A 16282-nucleotide genomic window follows, 5' to 3' on the forward strand; every position below is an offset into this window, starting at 1 on the left:
CCCAGTTTGCACAGGTTCAGTAGTAGGTATGCCCTTGTAAATGTCCTCTTTCACTTCCTTCAGTGTTCTAGCAATCAGTGACTCTCTTCCTCATTTTTCCCTCCAATTCTATCAGACTGTACTCCAGATATTCCAACTTTTCGTAGGATTTACAAACCCTTTCTCTCCATTCATTGATTAGTTTCATATCGGTCTTGTGTCTCTCCAGGTTATCGGCCTCGGACTCGTGAACTCTTTTGCGTAGTTTGTTATATTTCACCTGTGCTTCGACAACTTCACTTATGACCCTATTTCTTGGACCAACCCTTGGCTCGAATATTCCTGCTATGTTATCCTCTAACCATGATGGGTAAAAGTACACATGACCAGCATGATATCGATCTGGCTCGATGGTGTCCTTTTCCATGATAATTTTCAAATATCACATGTGCTGAGCTTCACATTTGTATGGGACATCGTCATCCTAAAAATTTGCCCTGTAGTGACTCATTTTAGCAACCTGTGGTATGACCTGCTTCCTACCTGCTTGTCTCATAACCCTGAGGGGAGCATAAGGGTATATGCCCCATAACCCGATCAGTACCAAGTATGGAACATCCCTAGATCTGATGATGAACTCGTTGGTAGGGAACCATTCGAACATCCATTGAACCTGATCCTCGGTCAAATTGCTGAAAAACAATGCCCACCCTATAGCATTTTTGGATTGAGCAAACCTGTCTGGGATATAAGTCATTCCCTTAGGATGATGGAAAGCTATGTGATCATTCCACAGCCTTCGCGGACGCTCTTGATGGTATTGACCCTTTTGGAGATGATCTTACAACCAAACTTGAAGCAGTAGATCACAACCGTTGAAGTATTTGTACCCCTTCTGATAGCATTCTAAGGCCCGGTATATGTTTTCTATGATCATAGGGACGATGGTATATGTTTGCCCCTCGATCCCGTGCATCAAGGTTTTGGCTACTATGGACAGTCTAGTGTGGATTTTGTCCCGTTGGATCGGTAACACTAACATACCCAAGAAACAGAAAATGAACATAAACCCTGTGGTGGATCCAACCCAAGGAAGTGATGAAGAGTTCGTCATAAAAAATACTATAAGATTTACTGTGACCGTATCGTTCATAGAGGAAATCGAAGGGTATGTAGGAATTTTTTAGGCACTTCAAGTCATCATTCTTCTTTAGTCCCATCATCTTTAGAAATCCCCTAGTAGAGCGATTTTCTGGCACCGATAAACCATGACTATCCCAAGGTAGCCCAGCAAATCCCCCTATTTCTTCCAAGAGAGGGGCCATTTCTATGTTTCCAAAGCGAAACGCGACTCTTTCTTTGTCCCAAAACATTGTGGCAGCTTCGATCAACATGTTGTTCGGCTGGAGGCCCAACAGAGAAGGCAAGTTTCCCAAAACCCTTTTCACATGATTTTTATCACTTGGTGGAAGATCTTCCTACCAATCTAGCAACAGTGGTGGTATGTTACGAACCATGTCGAACCTGGGGACTTCATGCCTCAATTTCTGCAAAAGAATATGGTTAGGCCTTTTCTCCCTCAAAATTCGACTATTTATAAAATAATGATTAGTATATTGGCACTTAATTCTCCAAAATTAATACATACAATCGTGGTTGCGTCGATTGGAATTATGAAAAACCCGATGGACTTTTGGATGACGCTTGTCTTAAAGGGTTATTATGTGGACAACATAATAACCCGGCTAGGTTTGACCATGATGAATGTATGATTAATCAGAGTAAGGTTTCTAGAGAGGTCTAGAATGGTACCCTCAAATAGACAACTTGAGGGGGAAAGGGACGGAACCATCGATTGCACCGCTGATCGACTAGTTTTACCGCAATTTCTGAATTTAAAGGGTGATATATAGGAGAGCGCAAACACTCATCAAGCGTTGCTATAGGATTGATTACGCACGAGTGGAATATGATGTCGAGCATGATTTAAGCAATAATAAATAGCATGTTGTCACGTATTTGCACGTTAAAATGATAAATGCGGTATTTAATAACTGAAAGACGTTTAAGAAAGAAAAAAAAGGAGACAAATCAGTTTCTGTAATAAAGGAAATCATAAATGCTTAAAAGTAGGCAATTAAATCCAAATAAAGGAGAAAGAGAGAGGGTGCTCATGTATCAACAAAAATAAAGTATGCTTAAGACTAATTCACACAAATAAGTTCGTTATGGTAAGAGCCTAAAAATATCCCCAGCATAGTCGTCATGCTGTTTAAAAGCAGTAGACAGGAAGAACATAAGTCTAATCACATAGCATATTGAATGATAGCAGAAGTGGAGACATACCAGTTAAGAGATAGCAACAGGAAAGTGAAGCAACTAGGATCCAAGAGTCTAGCCTTGGCTTTCAGCCGGCTAGACAGTGCAACAAACACAAGTAACAGAAAGAATTGCAATGGAGAGTGTGGTGAATAAGAGCAAGAATGTGTGTGTGTTTATATCTTTCTATGTGTGTCCGTGTGTCAGAACAATGAAAGGCTTTTATACCATACAATAGAGCAAACAAATAAGGTAGGAAATCAATTGCATACAAATAAGGCAAAGAGATATGTTAGTCAGTCAATTAGGGCTAACATCAATCAATTAATAAGCATAATTAAATAGGTATCCGTTAAATTAAGGAGAATCTTACTCGGAGTAAATCAACAAACAAGATTGATGTTTAAATAAGGTAAGTAGTAAGTCCAGAGATCAATGAAAACACAGAAATCAGACCAGTAAAGGAATTAAGGGAGGTCGTACCAATTATTAATCACACATAAGGAAAGAACGGGTAAAAATTCTATAAGGAAATATCAATTTTAAAGGGAAGCAAAATTTCAAACCCTAATTAGGCAAGTAAATCAATTAATACGTTAACTGACAGATCTAGGTAAGCGGGAAAACATTATAACCAACAATCAGATAATTGAAACCCCTAAGGTGTAAAGCCATAGAGATGAAACTCCTGTAAGATTAGTCGAAAAAAGCAAAGAAGACAACCAGAATTGAGAAATGCCTAAACGTTTCAAACATTTTGCAGAAATCTCTTAAAAAATTGAAACCCTAGCTTTTAGGAAAAAATGAAATCGGTTGACATTTTTAGCAAAAACAGAAAACTTTTAAAGGAAAAATACCAAACAAACTCAAAACCCATCAGATCTAAAGAGATCTAACGGATTCAACCAGAAATAACTAAGTTTATATTAAAAATGAACAGAGGTGTAAAATCTGGTTTGAACCAGAGATTTGAAGCCATGAAAATACGAAAGTGATAGTACTCACAGACATAGGGTTGAATATAAGCGGATTAATCGAAAAGATGAGAGATTTGAACTAAATCTGGTTCGAATCCCTTGAGATCACATCAAGTAATATGAAAATCGAACAACCAGTAGAGGTACGAGGCCGGATAAGGCCTGAAATTGAAGAAAAAACCCATGAATCGAGAGGGATAATAGTGACGGCGGACTAGGGTTAGAAAGAGCATCTAAGGGAGAAGAGAGGAGGAGAGGATTTATAGGCGACGGTGTTTTAGAGAATGGGTAGGGTTTGGGGGGTCAATGGATTAAAAAAGGAAAGGGATAACGTGGACCGTTGATATCAGATATCAACGACCATGATTAGAGGAAGTTCTGGGTTGGGTAAGGGTTATTTAGTTTGGGCTGAGGCGGATTGTGCTAGGATTTTAAGTAATTGCGCTGGTGTAATTGGGTTAGGTCCGAATAAGATTAAGCAAAAGGGGCTATTATTTAAATACCCAATTAACTTAATAAAACAATTTTATAAAATAACTTATAAATGATAAAAATGTCCTTTATGCATAAAAATAATTTAGAATAATTACCTAGTATTATAAAAATATAAAAGGTCATTTTATTATGAAATAAGGTAATTATGTACACATGGGCTGTTATTGCAAAATCATCGCAATTATAACCCTAACATGTACATATAACTATTCATGAAATAATTAAGGTTTAGTATACAAATAAGATGATAAAAATAAGCAGTAAAATTATCATAAAAGTATTTATGATGCAAATAGTAATTATTTGGATAATAAAATGCTATAACAAATTAGTTAAAATCCTTTTAAAATTACAGAAAATTATGGAAAAATACTGGTTGATGCTCAAGCACTATTTTGAAAGTATATATGTATTTTTAAAATATATGAGGGAAAAATTAGGTATCAACAGCGGTTGAAGTAGTAAATCTTGGAGTTACAAGGCGAGCTCAAACAGGTCCCAAATCTCGCAAACCTTTCCCTTACCTTGAATTTCCCCGACATCAACCATCAGAACACCACCACCGATAATCAAACGCCACAACAAAACACTTAAACCCAAAATCCTCTACCCTTAGCTCCACAAAATCCTTCCGGAAAGCATTAATATCACAAACACATACCCCCTCAAAACCTTAACCCTCCAACATTACAAACCCCTCGGCAATGACACAATCATATGACCCCGTACCTGCAAACAACTACCTATAATACCCCTTAAAACATACTAAAACCTACCCCTGATCCACCTCAAACCTCAATAAATGATCACCCATATACTCATGTCTTAGGGACGCACCAAGGCAACCTGATATACGTAGAAACCCTACCACACACCCCACGATAAACACTATACATCCCCGAACCAACTAAGAAGGATCTACTCATCCAGAATATTACTGAGTTAATGAAACTGACAAGAAAAGTCTGGAGTGTCGAGGGAAAAAAAGGTGTCGAAGGTTTGAATTATGAAGATCTGTCTATCCAGCCAAACATGGAACTACTAGAGGGGTACAAACCTGTCATGACCCAAACTGGAGGGCCATGACTAGCACCCGACCATACTTGTCGATCACCAACATACATTTTATCTAACCTTCTTTATTATCTTTTACGGCTGACGAGATCAATATAAATGGTAGACATGGATCATGGACAACCAACAATAAGAACTAATGGCATGAACATATATAATATGGGATAACCAGACAATCAAGAAACTATATATAAGGTATGAGCTACCACGCTACCATGAAAGACTATACAACAAAAACTAGCCGACAAGGCATACCATACTATACATGAGTCGACACCTGTCTATGAGCCTCTAAAGGAACATAAGTGCTGCAACATAGCCAGAACAGGGCCCCGACATACCCATAATGTCTATAACAAAAATGCATACCAAGACCAAGGCAAGTCCGGAGAAGGGATCTCGCCAATCACCGCTGAACTGGACAGCCTACTGTGGTGGGGGAGCTGCACCTGCCTGTCTATCAGGACCTGCAGCACGACATGCAGCGTCCACAAATAAAAGGACGTTAAGGTATGTGGATTTCTCTCTTAGCTATTAGATTCTTTTGTTTCTTCAGCTCCTTTGCTTAGTGTGAAATGATAAAATGGCTGAAACTCTTGAGGGTTTAGGGCTTGAGTTAATGTTCTAAAATGGAAATCTTGTGTGCTTGTTTGTTGGGTGAGATTAGTTGAGAGTGTAGACATGTGATTTTTGACCCTCCCCAAGATTTCCCATATCTTAGTACGTAAATATTTAATTTAGGCCTAATATAGCTATTTCAACTAATTTTAACTCTTTTACTTTATTTTATTACAAGAAAATGAAAATTACAAAAAATTTATTCCATTAATGTTTTGTAGTTATTTTTAATCTTAAAAAATACAAAAATATATCATGCATGACATCTAGACTTTATTTTCACATTTTTAGGATTAATCGGTAGTTACTTTTTTTAAAAAAAAATTGAAAATCACAAAAACAAAATGCTTCATTTTTTACACTTTTTCCTTTTATTGATTTTTTTCTCTTAGGATTAAGTAGCTTTTATAATTTTTATAATTAGTTAATTAGTTTAATTTCATATTTTTAGATAATCTAGAATTTTAATTAGGATTTTTAATTAAAGAAGAAGAAAAAAAAAAAAAGAAAAAGGAATGAAAGAGGGGTTTTAATATGTGTTGGGCTAATTCTTAATACCCAAACCAGCCCAAATAAATGGCACCAAAATTTATCTAACCCAAGCCCAAATCACCCATGACACTACCCGGTTTGATCCCAAGACCTTTTTTAATTAAAACCTAACAAAACCTAAGGATATAGGGAGGCTCCCCTGCAGAGAAGCTAGGAACGGCACCTTTAATGGCTGCCTAGAGACCAAAAATTCAGTCCTCCATTCTATCTTCAAATGGCTTCATCCTTCTTCTACATCCAATGAAACCTAACCTATTTCCCCTCATTTCCTCCAAAGAAAAACCAAAACATCTGCTTTCCTTCTCCTTCCTCAACTCACCCATTTTCTGATTTTCAACAAAGGGAACGTTATTCCCCACCTTTAATTCCCCTTCTCTGTTCAGAAATCGAGTCAAGTCGACCAAAAAAGGAAATTAAAAGGGTGTTCCTAAGTTCGACATAAATTGCTGCAGATTCTTGGGTTTTCTCTAAAGCTTTGAGTCGAAACTTGCTACTAGTGGTCATTCCAATTTGTTGGGTTCATAAGCATTACTTCGGTTTGAAATTTCCGTGAATTGATGTTGTATTTGTTGCTGTTTGCACCGGAATTGCTAGCTGGTATTTTTCAACCATTATTTGGCAATTTTAAAGGCTTGTTACTGCTTTCAAGGTACTTTTCCTTGATTAAACAATATAAATTTGCATATTTGCTTAGTAATAAGAATTGTTGGAAATTTTTCATATGTCACCAACTCGGTCATTATTTTGTTTGATAGCTATTATTGGTCTGTGTAATCGCTGGAGCCTTACATTGAAAGATAAGGTTGAGTTGCTAAGTTAGAATTTATTGTGTTTATTCTATTGGAAACAAACATATAAATGTGCATTTTTCTTCTTTGTCTTCTAGTGAAAAGTTGAAGGAAAACGTTGATTAAAACATGTAAAAGGCAAATGAACGACTAATTGGTGTAGTCCCATAGGTAGAATTGAAGGAATTTCATTACGTCAATTTAATCGCAATTGTTGGCTACTATATGATTAATTACTATTAGATTAAATCATGATTTGTTGTGCTTTGGATTGTTCTAAATTTGCTCTAAACAACTGAGCATGGGGTGCCTAGAATCTATAAGCTCATTCGTGGAAATCGCCTTTCAAGGGACAAATTTTTGTGCGCAAACTCGATGTGCCAAGCTTGAGTGATTCAATAGTCTTGTTTTTGATACATTGCACTGAAAAATGCTTCAGTTCCATTCACATTGTCTTTGAGCTCAACTCATATAGAATTCTTCAAATTGCTATTTCTTTGTTGATTTAATTGATGTGGAATTTTGAATTTCTTGGCCATCTGCTCTGTTGGTTGATGTTCCAGTGTCACTTGTTTGAGTTTGTTCTTTAAACATCATAGCTTACTTTAGATGCGATTAATAATAAACCATCATGATTATGGGTACGGTTCCCGTGACATAGTTATGATGCTTAATTTTTCAAATTCGGGTGTGCATTTCATGTAACCCGATTATAACAACTTCAAATAATAAAACCCTTTGAAATAATTTGAGGTGTGTCATATTAGGCAAGATATAATTTATGACCCTCAAAAGTTTAGTTCAAACATCCTTTGAAATTAGAATCGAGGTGTGCCATTAGTTGAATTTTCCATGGCCCTTGCAAACTTGAAAGTGCGTAGTTGCTTTAGGCGCGTAATTTTAAATTACCTTCTTAAACTCGGGTGTGCATTTCATGTGACCCAAATCCAAATCTCAACAATGTTATATAAAATGTGTTGCGGACTACAGGTGCATTTATGTGACATGGTTCAAGACATATTTTAAATGACGTGCGATCTTCCTAAAATGAATAAAAGCAGTTAAAAAATTTAAAATTGCACATAGGTTTTCGAATGTTCTAAAATCAGATAATTAAGCCAATAATAACAGTTGAGTGACCGTGCTAGAACCACGGAACTCGGGAATGCCTAACACCTTCTCCTGGGTTAACAGAATTCCTTATCCAGATTTATGGTTCGCGGACTGTAATGCAGAGTCAATCTTTTCCTCCATTCGGGATTTGAACCGGTGACTTGGGACACCATAAATATCCCAAGTGGCGACTCTAAATTTTTAATAAAAATAATCCCGTTTCGATTGTCCTTTAATTGGAAAAACTCCTTATACCCTTACGGGGTGTAGGTAAAAAGGAGGTGTGACAGCTCTGGCGACTCTAATGGGGATCGAACCCAGAATCTCTGGTTCAGGGTTCAGAATTCGAGCTTTGATGAATTGTTATAGTTGGCTTTATTTATTATCTGATTTTGTCACATGTTTGTGATTAATATGCTAAGTGTTGCTTTTACCACTTTGATACTATCTGAACTGTATATAAGTGCTACGAAACCCTTCTCTTCTCATCTTTGGGGATGTGCTCGCTGGTCGAGACTCCCTATTCTGTTAGTGTTATACCTTGAAATAAGAAAGAGGCTCGGACAAGTTACTAAGCCGGATGGCCGTTTGGTTCCCGGTACGTAGCCCCCTCCTCAGCTTGAGTTGTCCGCTCGGGTACATAGTCTAGAACAAATACCCAGGTTTTGAACCTAGAATAACTCAGCCTCATGCAGGATCCCGAATAGGAACGTTTGTTTGCATAATGTGCATTTGATTTTGGAGACTCAACACAGGGGTAGGGTCCGTCTACGACAGGTATACCCCAAAAAATAAAAGACCATCCTGATGCATCTTATGTGCTACATGTTGCATTTATTCAAGGGTAAAAATGTCATTTGGTGGACCAATGATAGCTGAGGGTAAATGAAGAAATGAAAAAAAAACAATGAAAAAAGAAAGAAGAAAGAAAAAAAGAAGAAAAAGAGAGGGTGAAGTGTGAAAATAAAGCGAGGGGGGCCTAATTATGTTTTCTGTTATATTTTGTTAAAAAAAAAAAAGAGCTTGAAAAATTCAAACGATTTTTGTACTTTTTAATCATTTTTCAAAAATCAAAAATAAAAAAAAGAGGAAGAAAAGACAAAAAAACATATTTTCTCTAAATTAGTTGTTATTTTTATTTCTCGCCCGTATCCAATCTTTCCGAACTACGCATACCTGATTCTCGTCTTTCAAGGCGTGATACGTAGGCAACCCACATAGGGTCCGGTCTTCCTAGTAAATCTTAGGTTCTTGGCTTTGTGGGGTCATACCCAAATTTTGCACTTCTAACCACCATTTGGCCAAATAAGTCATTTTGCAAAAATAGCCTCGATCATGTCTTACATGTGTCTAGTTGAATGTTGTTGTCTCACATAATGTTGGTTTAAGTTTTCTCATACAGGTGTGGATCCACTTACCGGAGTTTGAGCACTACAGATACCCAGGACCACCGCATTCAGGAGTTGCTTAAGGAGATTTTTTATATTTGTTATTTTTATTTTATTTTTATGTTTTGAGTATGTTTTTTATGCCGTCTTTTACTTTCTAGTTTTGTACAACAATGTCGAGTTTTTTGTTATTGTACTTTTTATTTTGTATTTGAAAAGCTGTGGTGCAACTCAAAAATCCAAAAAAAAAGATATTTTGCCTTTTTATATTTCCGTTATAATTTTCTTTAGAAATACTACTCCTAGAAATCAAGAAGAAAAAAAAGAAAGTTTGAGGTGGTTTTATTTTAGGAAATTAGTATCTAAAATTTTTTATTTTAAAAATTGCTTTTATACTTCCTTTAGTATATTAGGACCAAAATTCAAAAAAAAAGAAGAAAAGAAAATGAAAATGCTAGTTTGTTTATTTTATTCTCGATCTTCCAGAACTACGCAAAGATCTGATTCATGCGGCGTCATGATACGTAGGCAACCTACATAGGGTTCGATCGACTCATTTTTATTATTATTAAAAAATAAAATAAAAACAAACAAACAAAAGAAAAGAAAAAAAGGGTTGAAATCATGGGATGTAAGAAATGAGAGGGAAGAAAAGAGCGATAATCAGAAAGAAAAAAGGAGGAAAATGAGCGATTTAAGAAGTGCAAGAAAAGAAAAGACAAAAGAAGTTCAAATGGAGAAATTGGGATGATACCAAGTGACCTTTTGACCCTCGAATTCATTCTCGGACCATTAATTATTTCTAGGTGCATGGCGCGAAATGTGGTATTTTTATCTGTTAAATGCTCTAACGCTAACATGATGACTTCTTTGTTCCTTTTTGTTGTCCTCATTATAGCAGAAGGTTGGTTGGTTTGTGGTTCTTAAGGTAACTCATCCATTCAACACAAGGCCAAAGGGCAAGGTAGCCATGACTAACAAAAACTTGGGCACAAGAGTTGTTGACCCATCGAGGAAATTTGTGGAGTCGGAGTCTGAATTGAAAGAGGAGGTCCAAAGGGTGAAACAACAGATGACAGAAATGTATTAGTCTTGGATCAGGGGCATCCTCCACCTTCATTCCCTACTAACTACACTGAAAACCCTGCAACTATCACATCACTATCACAAGTCCAGGTTCCCACTGTTGTTGATATCTCCCCACAATCTTTTCACACTCCACCCCTCAAAAGCACATCATATCCTGCTCCTTTGGCCACTCTGCTCTTGCAGATCCTCCTCCAGTTATTTTTTCTCGATCCTCTAATGAGACTGTGTTCAAAGTCCCTGATGCCCAACACTATGCACCAGAACCAACTTTTAAAGTCTCAGATTCATACTCTCTCGCTCCTCATTTTGAGCTTCCCGGTGAAACTGAAAAGCTTTCTAAGATAGTGGAGCAAGATGAGATATCCAGGAAGGTGAAAATCTTAGAGCAGTCTTTAAGAAACATGCAAGGGATAGGGAGCCAGATGAGCGTGGCTTACAAAGACTTGTGCTTGTTTCCTGACGTCCAACTGCCTGATGGGTTTAAGATGCCAAAGTTCGATTTATATGACGGACATGGAGATCCCGTGGCCCATTTGAGAGGCTACTACAGTAAGATGAGAGGCGTCGGTGGGAAAGACAAATTATTGATGGCGTATTTCAGTCAAAGTCTGAGTGGGGTAGCTCTGGAGTGGTACACCCGCCAAGATGCTAGCAGGTGGTACACGTGGGATGATATGGCTCAGGCCTTTGCCAGGCACTTTCAGTACAATATAGAAATTGTCCCAGATCGCATGTCCCTCGCCAAGATGGAAAAGAAGCATAATGAAAGCTTTAGGGAATACGGGCTCAGATGGAGAGAGCAAGCTACCAGAGTCCATCCTCCCATGGAAGAAAAAGAGATGGTCGAGTACTTTCTTCAAGCTCAAGAACCAACTTACTTTGGGCATTTGATCACGGCTGTGGGTAGGTCTTTTAATGATGTGGTAAAAATGGGAGAAATGGTAGAAGATGGGTTGAAGTCTAGGAAAATCATGAGTTATTTTGCTTTAAAAGTCACAGCACAAGCAATTCAGAACGACACAAGAAGCTTGCTGGGTCAGAAGGAACATGATGATTTTGCCATAATTGTTTCAAAGTCACGACGTGGACCAAAAGGTCCGCCTTAACAATATACCCAGCCTCAACTCCAACCCCAAACCTGTCCCCGAGCTCCACATAATCCACTTTAGTATTATCCTCCGAACAATGTCCGGTCATATGTCCAACTACCAGGTCACTCCCTATGGCGAGTGCCAGCACCGCATAATGAATTCTTGCCTTCACAACATTTTCGAGCACCCAACAACCCTAGAAAATAGGGGGCAGGGAAGGGAACAAAGGCAAAAAAATAGTTTCACGCCAATTGGGGAGTCCTACACAAGCTTGTTTGAAAAGTTAAAGCATTCTGGCCTGAATGAGCTGCTCCTCGGCTATACTCCAGACCCATATGCAAAAGGCTTTGATCCTATTGTACGATGCATGTACCACTCTAATGTCCAAGGGCATAACATTGAAGATTGTCGTTCTTTGAAAAGGGAAATAGAAAGAATGATTCAAGAAGGGATAATTGTTAACAATGACAGTGACAGGGAGCATGCAAATCCTCTTGGAAACTTGTGAACTGAAGTTAATGATATTGAAGTTGTTAATGGTTTTGCCAATATTGATGTGGAACCCAGTGGCTAAGATACCGTGCTTGGTAATTGGAAAGACGCTTCATCTCTTGGCTAGTTAGAGAGGAGTCTTGGTGGTCTATTTTGTTGTCATTTCTGTTGTCCGAGTTATTTTCAGGGTTGTAATCCGGATATTGTCTTGTGATTCAAACTCTTCTATCCTTTTATTTTGCCTAGTTTATTTTTCGTAGTAACTCGTTTAGTATTGTCTAGGTTTGTTCTAGGGTTGTAACCCAGTATAGTTTGCTTGTTTTGTTGTTCAAACCCTTTCACCATCTGTCTAATGCAATTTTCCGTTTTCTGGTATTTTTAGTCATTTTTGTTTAGTTCTGTTCTCCTTTTATAGTCCTTTTCCTGTTGACTCTAGTGACATGACATACACTCATAATTCTCAGTCTGGCCTTAAAAAGATAGTTTAGTCATGAAGCAATGAAACAATTTTGAAGATGATAGGGTCATTTGAGGGGAAAAAGTAAAGGCATTTTGAGATCACTTCAAGCCCGAATTGTGAAACTGGGGAAGATAGAACAAAAGAAACACTATTGAAACGCATCCTGCCGCATCAGGTTGAAGCTAAAGGCAAGTTTGCCCCGAATTGGCAGGGGTCGTTCATCGTAATGAGAGTGTTGTCCAATGGTGCTTCGTATTTAACAGATATAGAAGGCAAATGTGTAGATATGGCTATCAATTCTGATGAAGTCAAAAGATATTACGTATGATTTCTTAGGTTTGTTTAATTGTGTTGTTTGTGTTTGGCATGCTTTGAAGATTGGAATGACGAAGGCATTTTATTCTGCTATCTAAAAATACTTTGTCACCCCTTTGAGCCTTATTTATTTTCTTTCATATCCCACTTTTGGAATCAGAAGCAGAGTTTACAAATGTGATACAGAAAAAGGGAGAGAAAAGAGAAAAAAAAAGAGAAAAAGAGAAGGAAAAATGGAAAAAGAGTAAATAAAAGAAAATAAAATGAAGAAAAGAGAGGAAAAACAAAAAGGAAAAAGGAAGAGAAAACAAAAGTTTCCATGAACTACGTTCGACCTATTCCTTTTAAGGATACATAGGCAGCCTCATGGTTCGGTCCCATCAAAATAAAAATTCAAAAGTCCCCAAGCAAAGAAACTGGGGTAGAAGTTGTGGTTGTTGTAAGAGATCTGATTCCAAAAGTTGTAAATTTGAGCTCTTTTAAGCTGTTTTGAGCCTTTATGATACCCTTTCTTTCTAACCCCATCCAAAACCCACATTATGATCCAAAGAAAGACCTTTCGATCAATCTTTGTGTAGTGCCAAGGCAAGCGAGTTATAGGTATGATTCACATCAGGGGAAACACTCCGTTCTACACAAGGAAAACAAAAATGAGAGAGTCTTATTGGTGAAAACCTTCACAGGCACCATAAGGCGACAGTAAGTTGAGAGAAAGTACAAAATGAGAGAGGCTTGATGGTGAAAACCCTTCGGGCACTACAAGTCGAGTAAGGATATTGGAAATTGGAGCATTGAAACCCAGTTCTACGGCGAAAATGTACAATAAGAGTTGAACATCGGACTTGCTTGGCAGATTGGGCCATTTAATCCAAAGGTGCATGTCACGGTCATTAGAGTTGGTATCTACATCTGATAAGTGTTTAGTTTTCTTGTTATGAATTATCTCTTTCCTTTGTCCTTTAATCTGTTCCTTTGGTCTTGTTTACTTCCTCTTCCTAAATCAATTTGGTCAAAATAAGTGAGAAATGACATCAAAATTTGCTACCAGCTTTCCAATTGCACAAAACGGGATCTGGCCAGCACATCAAAGTGGCATAAGTTAAGAACAACGTGCGCACTGAGTTGGTAACAATCAACATGCTTTGGGATTCATGTGAAATACAAAGGTTTGGTATATATTAGATCATGAACAATGCAACAGATGGAGGGTGTAGGGTGAACGGATCAAAGGGATTTTATGTGATAAGATTAACAAAGAAAGTGGTTAACCAGTAACAAGCAAGGTCTTCCAGGTAGAAATCAAAGTTATCATGGCAAGTGAAGGAGCAATAGACCTCAAGGCCAGGTCCAGTGGGTTAAATCAAGAAATAATAGCATACGCACTAAGTGGGTGGCAATTGATGTGATTTGGAATTCATGTGAGACACAAAGGTTTGGTAAATGTCAGTTCATGAGCAATGCAACAGACATGGTATTGGGTCTGAACGGAGAAGAGCTATTTTCTATGATAAGGGTGATAGAGAAATTGGTTAGTCAATAAGCAAGCAATATCTTTCAAGGTGAAATTAAAGTTATCATGGCAAGTGAAGGAGCAATCATCACAAAGTCAAAGCCACAAACCAACCACCATGTTTAAAATCACAAGTTTTCTTTATCTAAATCAGGGACGGAAGCTATGTTTATATCAAAGCTTGGAAGTTTGAAATTTTCTGGTGTAATTTCCCAATTCTGCTTACGCAAAGGCTATTGAGAAGATCACACATCACCACTATGAAAAGCATTTCCTAGTCTGGGTTTTCAAGTTATATTTTGTTATAGGATATGCACTTCCTAAATTGAGATTTTACCACTAGGAGACGCACTTCCTATTTGGTTCATTTAAGTTCATTCCTAGGAGACACACTTCCTAGTTTGAGTCATTGATGTTTCACCCCTAGGAGACGCACTTCCTAGTCTAGATCTTTCGGGTTATATTTTTGCTTTAGGAGACGCACTTCCTAAATTGAGATTTTACTACTAGGAGACGCACTTCCTATTTGGTTCATTTAAATTCATTACTAGGAGACGCACTTCCTTGTTTGAGTCATTGATGTTTCACCTCTAGGAGATGCACTTCCTAGTCTGGGTCTTTCAGGTTATATTTTTGCTTTAGGAGACGCCCTTCCTAAATTGAGATTTTACCACTAGGAGACGCACTTCCTATTTGGTTCATTTAAGTTCATCCCTAGGAGATGCACTTCCTAGTTTGAGTCATTGATGTTTCACCCCTAGGAGACGCACTTCCTAGTCCGGGTCTCTCGGGTTATATTTATGCTTTAGGAGACGCACTTCCTAAATTGAGATTTTACCACTAGGAGAGCACTTCCTATTTGGTTCATTTAAGTTCATTCCTAGGAGACGCACTTCCTAGTTAGAGTCATTGATGTTTCATCCCTAGGAGACGCACTTCCTAGTCTGGGTCTTTCGGGTTATATTTTTGCTTTAGGAGACGCCCTTCCTAAATTGAGATTTTACCACTAGGAGACGCACTTCCTATTTGGTTCATTTAATTTCATTCCTAGGAGATGCATTTCCTAGTTTGAGTCATTGATGTTTCACCCCTAGGAGACGCACTTCCTATTATATTTTTCTTTAGGAGACGCACTTCCTAAATTGAGATTTTCCCCTAGGAGACGCACTTCCTAGTTTGAGTCATTAAACTTTGCCCCAAGAGGCGCACTTCCTAGTCTAGTTCATTGAAGTTACCTGTAGGAGACGCACTTCCTAATCAAGACCTTTCAAGTTATTCTTTTAGGAGACGCACTTCCTAAATTGAGAGTTCATTCATAGGAGATGCACTTCCTAGTTTTGTTCATTCAAGTTTCACCCCTAGGAGACGCACTTCCTAGTTTGGTTCATTCAGGTTTTATTTTTAGCAGACGCATTTGCTAGCCAAAGTTTTTGGTTTTACTCATAGGAGACGCACATCCTGGTCTAGTCATTAGTTTACTCTTATTATTGTATCAATAGTATAAGTGATTTATAATATTGCTAACAACTCACAAATCTTCCTAGTGCAAACTGGGGCAGAAAATTTTCTTTGTTTTTTTCTATTTTTGTTGAAATCAGGTGCCCACCTAGAGAACAAGGGAATACATTTCAAGTTCAGCAATCAGACGCCCACCTGGAGAACAAGGGAATACGTTTCAAGCTAAGCAATCAGGCGCCCACCTGGAGAAAAAGGAAATACATTTCAAAGTTCAAAAATCAGGTGCCCACCTGGAAAACAAGGGAATACATTTAAAGTTTTGGTAATCAGGCGCCCACCTGAAGAACAAGGGAATAAATTTCAAGTTCAGCAATCAGGCGCCTACCTGGAGAACAAGGGAATACTTTCAAGTTTCAGCAATCAAGCGCCCAATTGGAGAACAAGGGAGGACAATTCAAGTTTTAGCTTTCAAGTTCTTACTAATATTTGGTAACATGATTTAGTTTATAATCACATATGTGCCCAGCCACCAAACTGGGGCAGAAAATTTTCTTTGTTTTTGTC

The 16282-nt window shown here is 37.8% G+C and overlaps 1 long non-coding RNA gene across 1 annotated transcript; it reads left to right on the forward strand.

Moving 5' to 3' along the window:
- The first annotated feature begins 6038 nt into the window (after positions 1–6038).
- On the forward strand, positions 6039–9572 carry LOC142172936 (uncharacterized). Its single transcript, XR_012702178.1, has 2 exons — positions 6039–6663; positions 9318–9572. It is a non-coding gene; the product is annotated as an uncharacterized LOC142172936 (long non-coding RNA).
- The last annotated feature ends 6710 nt before the right edge of the window (positions 9573–16282 follow it).

Source organism: Nicotiana tabacum, chromosome 18 (genome assembly GCF_000715075.1).
Source record: "Nicotiana tabacum cultivar K326 chromosome 18, ASM71507v2, whole genome shotgun sequence".
Taxonomy (NCBI): Eukaryota; Viridiplantae; Streptophyta; class Magnoliopsida; order Solanales; family Solanaceae; genus Nicotiana; species Nicotiana tabacum.